The following is a 12972-nucleotide window of genomic DNA, read 5'->3' as shown; positions in this document are numbered from 1 at the left end:
TTTGCATATTCCTAACTTACCACTCTAGTTATGTAAACTTTGCCATTCTCTTGCTGACGTTTCAGGACCCATACAGCAAGTATACTCCTACTATCAATACATAAGACTTGTCATCATCATCCCACAGTATTCTACAGCCCGATCACTGTTGTGCCAATCTCTGATAACTCTATATCTCAGTTGTCTCGATATAACATCTCGGTCCCGGCAAAATCCTTCATAATTTATCATTATTCAAGATTTAACTCGAAATGGATGTCTCAGTATTTCTGATATCTTGATATAATTTCATAGTCCCAACAAGCAAAATTACCCTTTTGACTCGATATTTGCAAAAAAACTTGATATTCACCTACTTTTCATGGGCAAGTATCCCTCTGAACTGAGGTTGTTGTCAAGCCGCCATTACACTTGCGGTGAGGCATGAATCAAAGGGATGCGGTAGTGTAAACTAATTAGGGCTAATAGAGTTGAAGGTGTCACTTGTTTGTTATTTAATTAGGATTAATTAAGAAGGAATTTATTAGGAAGTACACACTGTTAAGACTAAAGAGTAGTCGGCGCTGGGCATTATAGGTATTATATAAATACAAAGCGAAATCCATCTGACTTGCATTGGTAGATGGCAATATTTAGCTATTGTTGTGAGGGGCAAGTATTACATCACATTGAGAGGTATGTTAGACTGTATTATCAACTGTATCTCACCTCATTTGCACTCATCAGCGAGGGGCGAAGAAGAGATCGAATCTGGACATGATTGGGGCTGTGAGGGTGATGTTCTGCTTCAGCGACTTTCATCAGGTCTTGGCGACCACCGATAGGTTAGCGGCTGCTAAGATCGATATCGTGCATTGAGTGTAGCCTGCAACAGAACCAATTATAGTAATACTGAACAATGAACAAGACCATAGAACAATTAATACCGAGAAAACATAGGACACATAAAACACTGAACACAGCAATCAGAAGAATGAATTCCGATGAACATCATTCCTTAATGAACTTCTGTGAAGATTTAGGAGTTAATCAAAACAAAGTTGAAATTTTTTACCCAATATACCACAACAACACAGTGAAAATATTGCAATAAATATTGTTTACAAAGCATACTGCACCAGTATTTCAGAAATACCATGAGGTCTTACAGAAATATGTTTGCGAGACATGACATGACATGATTCTGGGTGCAAAGTTCTGGTCAAAATAGAGCAGTGACAGCTTCATGCAGACTGATATGCATATTGTAAGTTCTATTCTGAGCAGGATATGGAGTTCACAAGAACACTGATGAGTTATAAAAGAGAAGTACAGTCAAACAAACATTTCTACAGAAGTGTCGAGTTCATTACTCACTCGGACTCCAGCCTTGGTGATGGAGATGGTCTGTTGTTCCATGGCCTGCGTGAATGGCCACCTGATCGCTCGGGTCCATCTTGTCAAACTCATCAATGCAGCTACGCCATTGTCTGCCAGCATCAGAGCCAGCCGATGACAAACTCATGTGACTCTTCATCCTTGACAACTGCGCCGTGAGACCAGCGGCACTACGCTTTCCAGCTGGTATACACAGCCGGGGACTGAAATCTTCCACTTGTTTCAGAAACTGACTCTTAGCATTACTAGGGTCACCACAACACAGATGTTGATGTCCCCACGGAGGTTAAGGTGCCCTCGGTTGTCACCTTGGGAACCCCTCCAAACAGCATGAGCAGAATGCCTCGCTTTATCGTCATTCCCTCGTCAATAAAAAGAAAACTGTCAGGAGAGAGAAGAACCACCTTTACCAGTGGCGCAGAAAAAAGTGACTGGGTCAACACTTGATGGGTGGGATGTTTCTTTCAAAAACTTGACTGCTGGAACTAATTTCAATCTTTCTTTGAACCACAGAACCAAGAATCGTCTAGGTGAGTAGTTAGCTATCATAACCGAACTATATCTCGCACCATGCTCTCAGTGACTTGCCAAATGTCACAACCCTATCCCTTTGTACCTGTCGCGACCTGTAGTCAAAACAAGCAGATCTTCAGCTCTTAACATAACTTACTTCAGCTTGATCCCGCTGTACATTTAAGGTTACCAGAGCACAGCTTCCGCACACACAAGTGAATGTTTGGAAGGAAACAATACTCAAGTTATCTAACAGCACCTTGTAAATATACAAGTTAATCCGGCAAGTGAGGATGATGGCATGCAGTGAACAGCCTTGGTTGTCAGCATACGTTTTTTTCTTCAGACTCACCATGTATTGTTTTTCACAAAGTCACCATGTATTGTTTATCACTCACCAGGTATTGTTTCACAGACTCACCATAATGTAATTTTTAGAGTAAAATTGATATTTTATACTTATCCTGACTCATGCTCTTTTTGCTTGTCTTCTTCTTCTTGCGAACATAGTGGAACACTTGTATCTCCCTAATTGAAGCTCCCTTCAAGTATAAAATCACTAATTAGTACACTACGCGAGGTTACCTCCCTTCCACAGCGGGGAGCGAGGCCTCACCCAGTGTGCCTCACTCTCTCCTCATATGCTTGAGGCCCAACATTTTGAATTTACAGGAAATCCAAAGTGTTATGTGGGGAGGATGGGAGGCCTACCTCATGAGTCAGGATAAGTATAAAATATCAGATTTTACTCTAAAAATTACATATTTTTTCCTTATCCTGACTCATATCTTGCTTGTAGAATCCTCGGAGGAAAAGGAGGTGGAATATATAATACTTTGGATTTTTTAATAATGAGTGATTTGAACTGTGATGATTGTAATAACCGTATGGAACTTCATAAAGGGCTGACTGATGAATTCCTGCTGCTAACTTATCAGCTGCCATATAAAGGTTATTACAATGTACTAATACAATGTACTTATTATGATAAAGTATATATAACATTAATACAATGCTTAAGACTAATAGACTTAAGCTTGTTGAGAATGCTAGTATAAACTCCTTAGAGTTTGTTGGCTAAATTACTTTAAAGATATAAACATAGTACTAAGCTTAAGATATGCTTAAACTTAAGCTAATTATATAATAGCAAAACTCTTTAGGAGTTTGTTAGCTAATATACTTATATGATATGAGCTTAAGATATGAATAAGCTTTAGCTACATATATAATAGCAAACTCTGTAGAGTTTGTTAGCTAATATATTTTTACAATATGAGTATAGTACTGTATTTTAAGATATAATTAACTTAAGCTACATATACAATGTAGCCAAACCTCTGTAGAGTTTATTGGCTAATAGACTTATATTGTTACCATAGTATTAAGCTTAAGATATGATTAGACTTAAGCTAAATGTATATAGCAAAAACTCATAGAGTTTTTTAACTAATATACTTTTATGTTAAAAACATAATACTGAGCTTAAGATATGATTAAACTTAAGCTATATATAAAAGCAAAACTCAAATAGAGTTTGTTAGCTAATACATTTTATAATGTAACCATACTGCTTAAGATATGATGAACTTAAGCTAAATATATAATAGCAAAAACCTTTTAGGTTTTGTTAGCTAATATACTTATATGATATAAATATAGTATTGAGCTTAAGATATGAAGGAAACCTTAAGCTACATATATATAATAAAAACTCCGTGAGAGTTTGTTAGCTAATACATGTTATAATGTAACCATAAAGCTTAAAATATGATGAAACTTAAGCCAAATATATAATAGCAAAACTCTTTTAGAGTTTGATAGCTAATATACCTATATGATATAAACATAGTAAATGCTAAACAAGATATGAATAAGCTTAAGTTACATATATAATGCAAAAACTCCGTGAGTTTGTTAGCTAATACATGTTATAATGTAACCATAATGCTTAAGATATGATGAAACTTAAGCCAATTAGCAAAACCTCTTTAGAGTTTGTTGGCTAATATACTTATATGATATAAACATAGTACTGAGCTTAAGATATGAATAAGCTTAAGCTACCTATATAATAAAAAAAACTCCGTGAAGAGTTTGTAGCTAATATAATTTTTACAATATGTGTATAGTACTATGCTTAAGATATAATTAACTTAAGCTACATTATATAATAGCCAAAAACTCTGTAGAGTTTATTAGCTAATGCATTTATAATGCAACCATAGTACTACGCTTAAGATATGATTAACTTAAGGTAAATATATAATAACAAACTCTGTAGAGTTGTTAACTTATATTGTATGATGTAATAATCATAGTACTGTGATGATAAAAAAGAACTTAAGCAAATTATATATAGCATGTAGCTATTTAGTACTGTTATAAGATAAGTAGAAATCTGTAAGATTGACTTATCTTCTCGAGAACTGTCAACTGTTGTCGCGAGGACCCTGGAACCGAATTGGTGGATACCTGAGGCGTCCTTGACGGTGATATCTCTCAGATAATGGTTGGCAACCACCATATCGGATCTCCAGAAATAACCCCTCCATAATTTCAAATAACATTTGTGTAGATCAATTGTAGAAGTTAGCTCTAATATCATGAGTATTAGAAGCTCATGGAGGGTCGGATCAGGTCCATCAGTCTTGTAGGCACATAGTATGACAGTTCTGATCAAAGGAGATGGTAGTACATGAGACTTCAGTCTGCGTAACTTGAATATAGAGGAAATAATCTGATGCATTTTTCCCTCCTGTTTGGTTCGGTTGGAGATAAATTTACAGTGCTCTTGCTGGCCATCGTGATAGAATCATCGTATCATGAAGTCAAGTATGTCATCCAAGCGTGTTCATAAACCTCACTTGTGAGGTGTTGGAACACTATATACAGATCGAAGTTGGGCGTGAAACTTCCGTTTAATCCTCCAATCAAGAAAGCTTAAGTAGGTTTACTAACCATCTAGTTGTGTTAGTAGTTTGATGATGAAATTCAGTTGTAGACTGAGAGCGCTGTGGATTTAGATCCACTTGTATTCCGTCGTCTAGGTAAATTAGCTCGCAGTCCTTGGCGATGTAGGTGCACTAACCAGGTGTGTCTGTCCTCGTTGAACTTTATGTAAAATCGCCTGACTGCCGTTGCCTCGTCCTAACTTGACAGGGGAGGTCTCTAACCTGAAGAAAGCAGCCCAATCATGAAGGTTCAGATTAACTGGACTGTAAGGAGGCTTGCTCGTTCACTGATATATAGTTGTCACTTGTAGCGTGAGTCTTGAACTGAGAACTAAGACCGGAACCTCTGCGTGGGTGGATGTCCATCATGGTCCAATCAGAACAAGGCATTTTGATTCTGTAGAATACCAGCTGTGATGTCACCCGGTGTAGCAGGAAAAACCTTGTATAAAATCTTGCCGTCGTTTATATTAGCATAATCGCCGGTCTTCACCGTAACTTTCGAAGTTACCCGAGTGACCACGTGTTTCGAGGGTTAATAGTAAACGCCAGCGAAACCTCCGGTAGCAAATACCTCGCTCTGTAATATTAATGCTGGGTAGGTTATTTTCCTGGCTGTCGGAAAGTAACTTCAGTTTTGAATATAATTCCGACTTCCTTATATAAAGGTACAATAAACTTGCAAGTTGTCAGCTTGTAGACTGTATACATGAATGTATCGTCATAATTGTAGAATTAAAGCTGAACTTGTTGTACATATTACTTCTCAGAAACGTTGACGATTATGAGTTATACTCGCTGTAACAGGTTGCTGTTCAATTTCGATATTGAATTGTCTGCAGATCTGCGTAATGGTCACGCATGTAGATAATCGTATCGTAGTGTGGGATAGTATATTCTAGCAATCTATACGGAAAGTTGATTTCTGTGAATATCTATGAAACGTCGTTGACTAATTAATATAGCGACGTTCTGTGTTGTAAATAGCCTGTGCAATTGTCTTCGCGTAGGCTTATAGACGGCATATGGCATACAGTTGATAGACTGACTGACTGACTGAGTTTAGTTTTACGCCGCTTTTAGCAATATTCCAGCAATATCACGGCGGGGGACACCAGAAATGGGCTTAACACATTGTGCCCATGTGGGGAATCGAACCGGGTCTTCAAGTGGCGAGCCAGCGCTTTAACCACTAGGCTACCCCACCACCCCAGTTGATAGACACTTTATCGCGATGTCTTGAGCGGACTGGAAAGTAGCTATATATGACGAGTGGCTAGTATATGGAGACCTTGGAGGATACTTCCTCGGTGAGCGACCGGAGACTTCCGCGAAGCTCGAAGTATCCCTTCTAGATCTTCTGGGTGAAGCAGACTTGGAGCCACTTAGCCTTAGCGACCTTAGCGAAGGTATCGAGAGTCAGAGCCGATCAGTATATATATATGTAATTTTTTAGAGTAAAAATTGATATTTTATACTTATCCTGACTCATGCTTGCTTCGATGAGCGACCTCTGTGTTCAACAGGATGTGGGGTCGGCGGCCGCTACTCCTCCGTGGCGTCCCTTGTAACTGGTGAGGCTCTAGTTCCTTGTGAGCGTGACCTGGGACTTCCTTATCGAAGTGTCTAGAGTCCGATCAATATATGAGCGTTAGCTTCATACAGGGTGTGGTTCTTGCTGGTTCTGCATAAGTAGAGCCGAGTAGATCATCCTATCATCTTCAGAAGTGGGTGTCACGAAATCTGGTGATAAGAATCTCATTGATCGTTCTAGATCTATTAAGGCCAAAGAACATACGCCTCTGGCGTTTGAACTTACATGCCTTTATGGTAGGCTGTGTCCACATTCTGTGGCACCGCAGCAATCGGGTCGATCGGGTAGGGTGGCGGCGTCTACATCGTCTTCCTTCATCAGGTATGTCTGCGCTGAGTTGCCACTCTTGGGCGGTGAAGATAAATCTAGGTTGTTTACCATCCAATATCTTATCTCAGCGTCTGAGAAGATGATGTCTCCATCATCTTCTGTACCAGCATCGGTGATGAGAGGTTGATGCTCTTCTGATGGTGACCTGTGTGCTGCTATCTCTATGTCGGGTGACGCTGCCGACTTGTGTGGTGACCTGCGAGGTGATCGGCGTGGTGATGTCACGTGGAGATGCGTCGTGGTGGTGAGCGGCGTGGAGATCGTCTAGGTGATCTGCGTCTATGGGATGACCTTGAGTCCGCATCTGAGGATGAGGCCGAGGACGGTGACGATCTCTCCCGTCTTCGCGAAGACTGTACATCTGAGTCCTTCGTCGAGGTGGTCTGTGACTTCCTTCTCGAAGGCTGCTTCGTCGTGGCTGCTTTACACGCTGACTGGGGTGCCTCTGGGTGTTGTCTGCGTTGCTCAGGCCCTGGGCTGGCTGCTTCTCCCGTCTGTAGTGGCCCTCCATCATGGTCATGATCTGCCGCAACAGCTCGTCTGGGATGGTCTGCGACGAAGTGGTCGGTGCCCTCTCTGCGATGACAGCTGCTGAGCCCTCAGGGAAGTCGTCTGACATCAGTGTAGAGACATCAGGCTGCATGGCGATCTCTGCTGATGTCACTGGTCGCTTCTTGTGGCGTACGCCGGGGATGATGATCGGTTGATCATCGTAGAGGCCCAGTTCAGCGGCTGGAACAATCTCGGTTGAGAAAGTCCTAGTAGACTTCGTTGATTTCCCCTCAGAGGTCGTGTTGGTAGCGACGGGACCCTCAGGAAGATCATCGAATATCAGCGTTAGAACATCAGGCTGCATGTTGATCTGCGCTGACATCACTGTTGCCGACATCGGTCATTCTTTTGATGTACATCAGGTATGATGATCGGCTGATCATCATACAGGCCCAAATCTGCGACGGGAACAATCTCGGCTGAGAAAGTTCTAGTAGACTTCGTTGATTTCCCCTCAGAGGTCGACGCTGCCCTGGGGGTGTGAAGTCTGCGTTGAGATGCAGTAGAAGCCCTCTAGTCTTCGGCTGCGACGATGGGATGTCTGGGGAAGCAGGGCGGCTTCTTGGGCGGCGGACTTCGTCCCCACCTCTCCACCACTCGAGCGGAATACCAGGCGGGGAGGGTCGACCAACAACAGTAGACTGGCGAGGGTTCAGGTGTATCAGTCATGGCTAGACTCTGCATAATGTGACCTATCTGCTGCGGCGTCTCAAACATAAAGTATTTATTTATTAAAGGCAGAATTGGATAAATTAGTACCGCAACTGCCGCGTGAATAAAATGAACATGGCGCAGTACAACTAGGGCATATTAAATGCGGATCAGCAGCAGAATAAAAACGCGTAATCTGCAACAGTACAGAATTTTCATCAGCGTAATCCACAGAACAAACATGGCGTCCCGTGAATAAACAGTAGAAACCACGACTAAATATCAATATATAATTGTTGAAGGATACTAGCTAAACCTCTATAGATGTCTATCTGAGGTAACTAACTAAATATAATCCAAGGATATAGTGTGTCGGGAGACACAGGCGCTCTAACGTCCAGCTCACTGGGCAAAGAAGGAGAGAGTGAGGCACATGGGAAGAGGTGGCGCCCTCGTTCACGCGCTTGTGGAAGGGAGGTAACTCGTGGTGTACTAATTAGTGATTTTACATTGAAGGGAGCTTCAATTAGGGAGATACAAGTGTTCCACTATGTTCGCAAGAAGAAGAAGACAAGCAAAAAGAGCATGAGTCAGGATAAGGAAAAATTGTTGTTTTTCACACTCACCATGTATTGTTTTACAGACTCACCATGTATGGTTGGGAAAAGACTCGAGCAGAGGTTCTGGTAGAGAGCTTTATCTTGACTCATCTCATACACCTTCTGCCATTCCTCATCAGTCATCTGCTTCTTGATGGTCTCAGCCGTCATTTCTTCATCCCCCATGTTTCGGCCACCAAACTGGGGAATGGATTACACAGTCATATAGAACAGACAACTACAGGAAGATAACTTCCTGGATACTTTTTATTACTTTTAGGACATCGAGTGTCTGCAACATAAATATTTTATTACATATGTGCTGGCATATAGAGGAATTTTAATCCCAATATGTTACAATCACAAAAAGACTCTGTATTGACGCACGTCTAGTGTCTGGTATGTGATCTACGCTCTCTCAACAATTCTGTAATTCCTCAACCACTGTTTACCACCGCTTACAGAGATACCTGTTGACAGGTATGAAACAACACAAAATCGGCCAGGTTATACTCAGGCAATTGAGGTATTTATCCATAGGTACTTCAGTCTAGGGTTGCCTAAAACGTTTGATGTTTTACAAATAATCATCCCATGCTTAGATTTCAAACTTTGAATGCTCCATATGAAACCTGATAATTTTCGAGGGTGATGTTACTCACCCTGGGATTGCTCTGTGTGACTGTGCAGGCCAGGAAGGAGAGTCTGTACGTGAGGTCACGCACCCCGAGTGCCTTCAGGCCACGCACACCCTCTGTCTCATAGCCGTCATTACCTCGCACACGTGATGATGTCTCTGAACGTGCACCTGCAAATACAAGTCAATACTATTTATCTTCAGTTCTGTTTGTGGTTTAATGCCATTTACTATGCACTATTATTTATTAGGGGTGAAACAGTACGCTCCTACCACCGTACGATACGTATTGCAGTAAAAGGCCTTCGGTTCGGTCCGTTTCGGTTCGGTATATGAGAACTTACTTCGAGAAAATACCGAGGTCTGGCCAAAACAATGCAGAGATTTTGACAAAATGATTCGATTCCTAGACATTTTAGAAAAGGTTTTAAAAGGTTAATAAATGTCGGTTAGAAAACCAAATATACCGAATTTGGGGATTGCATAACTGTATACCGAACCGAAGGCAAAATACAGTGGTTCTACTAATACAGCAGTTTACCGCTTCAAACCTATTACTCATGAAATTCTATTCCTGATATTTTCAGGAACTTTATTTGGAATTACAATAAAGAATTCAATATTAGACAATGCCTTCGTAGAAGAAGACCTAGATCAAGATTGCCGTGGGAGAGAACATAAGAATTATTGATGAATGAAAACCTCTGAATATAAAACAAAATAATCAAGAGGTTACATTGCTCACTGAGTCAATTATCTGAGCACGACACATTTCAGTAGTTAAGGCTTCATAATTCTTGTGATTTGTGAAAGGGTTGCGGAAACAATGTGGTTCACTCTCCAAGTTGTGAACATCCATGTCTGAAGAACTTAAACTTGGGGATGATGAACCTCGACAAAAAAGAAAACCCTGTTCTACTGACCTGGAACAGACATGCTGCCAACGTCTGGGATGACGATCAGTGTGCCGGTGAAGTCACAGCGGTCACCAGCCTGTGCGGACTCCACAGACTCAGCTCTCAACACTACCTCCACACTACAACAGATGACAGCTTTCAGAACCTTTCTTGTAACTTATTCATGTCACACATCATGGGCATTAAGCCATAACAGGCCTGACATTTACTACAAAATTGAAAATGTTTAATACCTAAGAGTGTATTGCAGTTGGTAGATACTGAAAGTCCACCCTCCATCTCATTAGTCTGTCATACAAGGTGAGCCCAAATGGAAATTACCATTGCCTTAAGGTTATTGCACCAATATTACAGCATGCAGGACTATAAAGCTGCTTGTACAAGACTGAGCAAGCATCAGTTTCCCATGGTGCCACCACTGATATCAGATGCTGTAGTTTTACACAGATCCAGTCATTATGAGCGCAGGTACGCAGGGTAACAAAACCCATACGAAGTGTCGTGACCAGCAGAAGCAACAACAACCTTCACTTCTCCGGGCAGACACTCTATCTGCTACAACAACCTTCACTTCTCCGGGCAGACACTCTATCTGCTACAACAACCTTCACTTCTCCGGGCAGACACTCTATCTGCTACAACAACCTTCACTTCTACGGGCAGACACTCTATCTGCTACAACAACCTTCACTTCTCCGGGCAGACACTCTATCTGCTACAACAACCAGATGAGGATACAAAAGAGGTGTTGTACCCAATCATTGTCAAACAGTTCCTGCATGCAACTTGTCAGACAGTGTGTCACCAAATATTCAACATAGCGTTTGGGACTTGTACCTTCTAGGAATGCTTCCTCTTGGGAGTTCCGCCTGTGTCTCCTGAATCCTGACTTTCTGGAAGTCTACGAAGCGAGATTTGTTGACATCCAGCATGAAACGGGTTCGGTTGTTGCACACTGGATTCCGGCAGATGGTTGGCTGCAAATCAGAGTTACCTCCCCTTGATTAACTGTGCACTTCACAAGCTACAACTAATCATGCAACTGATTTCAGGATCGAACAATGCAACATGGACGTCACCTAAGAATGCTTCTCAGTCTAGAAAACATATTGCAATTTAGTAACTTCTGCTGATGAAAGTCAAAACAGGATGATTTATTGAAAAATATGTTACGTGAAAGGTCCAGGCTCGTAGATGCCATTGTTTCTGGCACTGTGATAAAGTGGTGCAATTTTACTGTATGTCATGTAATTTGATTGGAACACTGCACAAATCAAATTTCTAGAGCAGCTAAAGAATGTGTGTAATTTCAAATACCTGTATCCATCACACTAAATCAGGATGAATTAAACTGCACATACCTGAGTGTATTTAAACTGTTGCTCTACGTCCTTCATGACAGTCCGACAGTCCAGACACATGAATGTGCCAGACACTAGCTCTGGGTGGACAGGGTGGGTTCGGACGACTTGACCTGTGATACGCAGCATAGTTCCGATCTTGGCCGTCGTCATCTCCCGTACTCTGTAATCAAGCAGAACAATCAGCATCTGTTCACATATTGATGAGCTGGGGAGACGCAGCTCCAAGCTTAGACATATTGCCATCTAGCTCTTCAAAATATTTTCCTTCAGGGCATTTCAAACTTTCACATGCACATTAAAATTTTAAGAGCCATGTTCCTTTTGCATGCTTTTCAGGTTTATGAAATTTAATAAAGACAAGACTGAAAACATTCTTGCTGTTTAAATCTGTAACCACAAGCTTAGAATTCCTGAAGAATGAACAAGCCTCAGGTAATTCGGAGATAGGTATTGAAACGACTAAAATGAAGGTGTTATTGGCCAGTCAGAAAGCAGCTTTCTCAGGTTTGACTGTACTAGTTTCATATGACGATTCAATTCTGGACTGGGTTTTGAAAAGTATTCCGACAAAATTCCCAGTTCATGGAGAAGACAGAATGGCTTTACATCTACTCTGGAAAGTATTCCATTACAAGTGTTTATCCCAATGAATTGAGAGTAAGACAATTTTGAAGGAATCAGTTGTACACCTGGTTTTAACCTTTGATAGGGTATGGAAGGAAAATACAGCAACACTTCAAAATTTGCAATGTCAGCTAGACAGAAAACAGACTTAACCCTTTCAACACCGCAGGCCGCTTAAGCGGCCACAACGTTTCGAGTCCGCAGACACCGGAGGCCGCTTAAGCGGCCAGGCAGTAGTCACGTCAAAATGAGACATAATTTTAGGAACCTACCTGACTTTTGATTCATATATTAAATCTATCACATTTCACAATGTCTGAAAACACTTATTAAATTTCAATTTATCATATATTATCAGCAGAATTAAAATTATAAACTATTTTTCGCAATGTTATTGAAAACAACGATTCTCGGACACATGCTTTGGCAGCGGGTCCACTATAACATTGTCAAAGAGCAAAGTAACGATGTTTCGAGAAATTCATTAAATACATTGAATAAACTAATGAATAAAATCAACAACATTCATAAAAGTTGTCAAAGGTACATATAAAATTACTATTTCCATCTTTTTGTGCGATCATGTAATGTAAGTCAAGTCACTGACAAGTGACATCTCGGCTCTCGCCGCCTCAATCTTCACGCTCGGACACGATGTTTAATGCGAAAATACATACATGAAGCATTTTTGTCACAGGTCATAACCTAGCACGATACGTCCGATAAGTTCCATAATTTACGTATAGGTAGCGATTTCTTTCTTAATATGTTCAGAAACCAATCTTTATCCAATAAAATCGCTTCTTACAACAGTGAAAATACTCTTGGCAAGGGTACAGTGATATTGTTGATGTTCAGAG

General features: G+C 41.0%; 1 protein-coding gene across 1 annotated transcript in view; it reads right to left on the bottom strand.

Moving 5' to 3' along the window:
• LOC124278590 (zygotic DNA replication licensing factor mcm6-like) overlaps nucleotides 1-12972 on the bottom strand; it is a 31559-nt gene that overhangs the window by 14976 nt on the left and 3611 nt on the right.

This window comes from Haliotis rubra, unplaced genomic scaffold (assembly GCF_003918875.1).
Source record: "Haliotis rubra isolate DU_JTF1 unplaced genomic scaffold, ASM391887v1 Scf24, whole genome shotgun sequence".
NCBI classification, from domain to species: domain Eukaryota; kingdom Metazoa; phylum Mollusca; class Gastropoda; order Lepetellida; family Haliotidae; genus Haliotis; species Haliotis rubra.
Note: the sequence above shows the minus strand (reverse complement) of the source record. Positions and strands in the feature narration are given on the sequence as shown.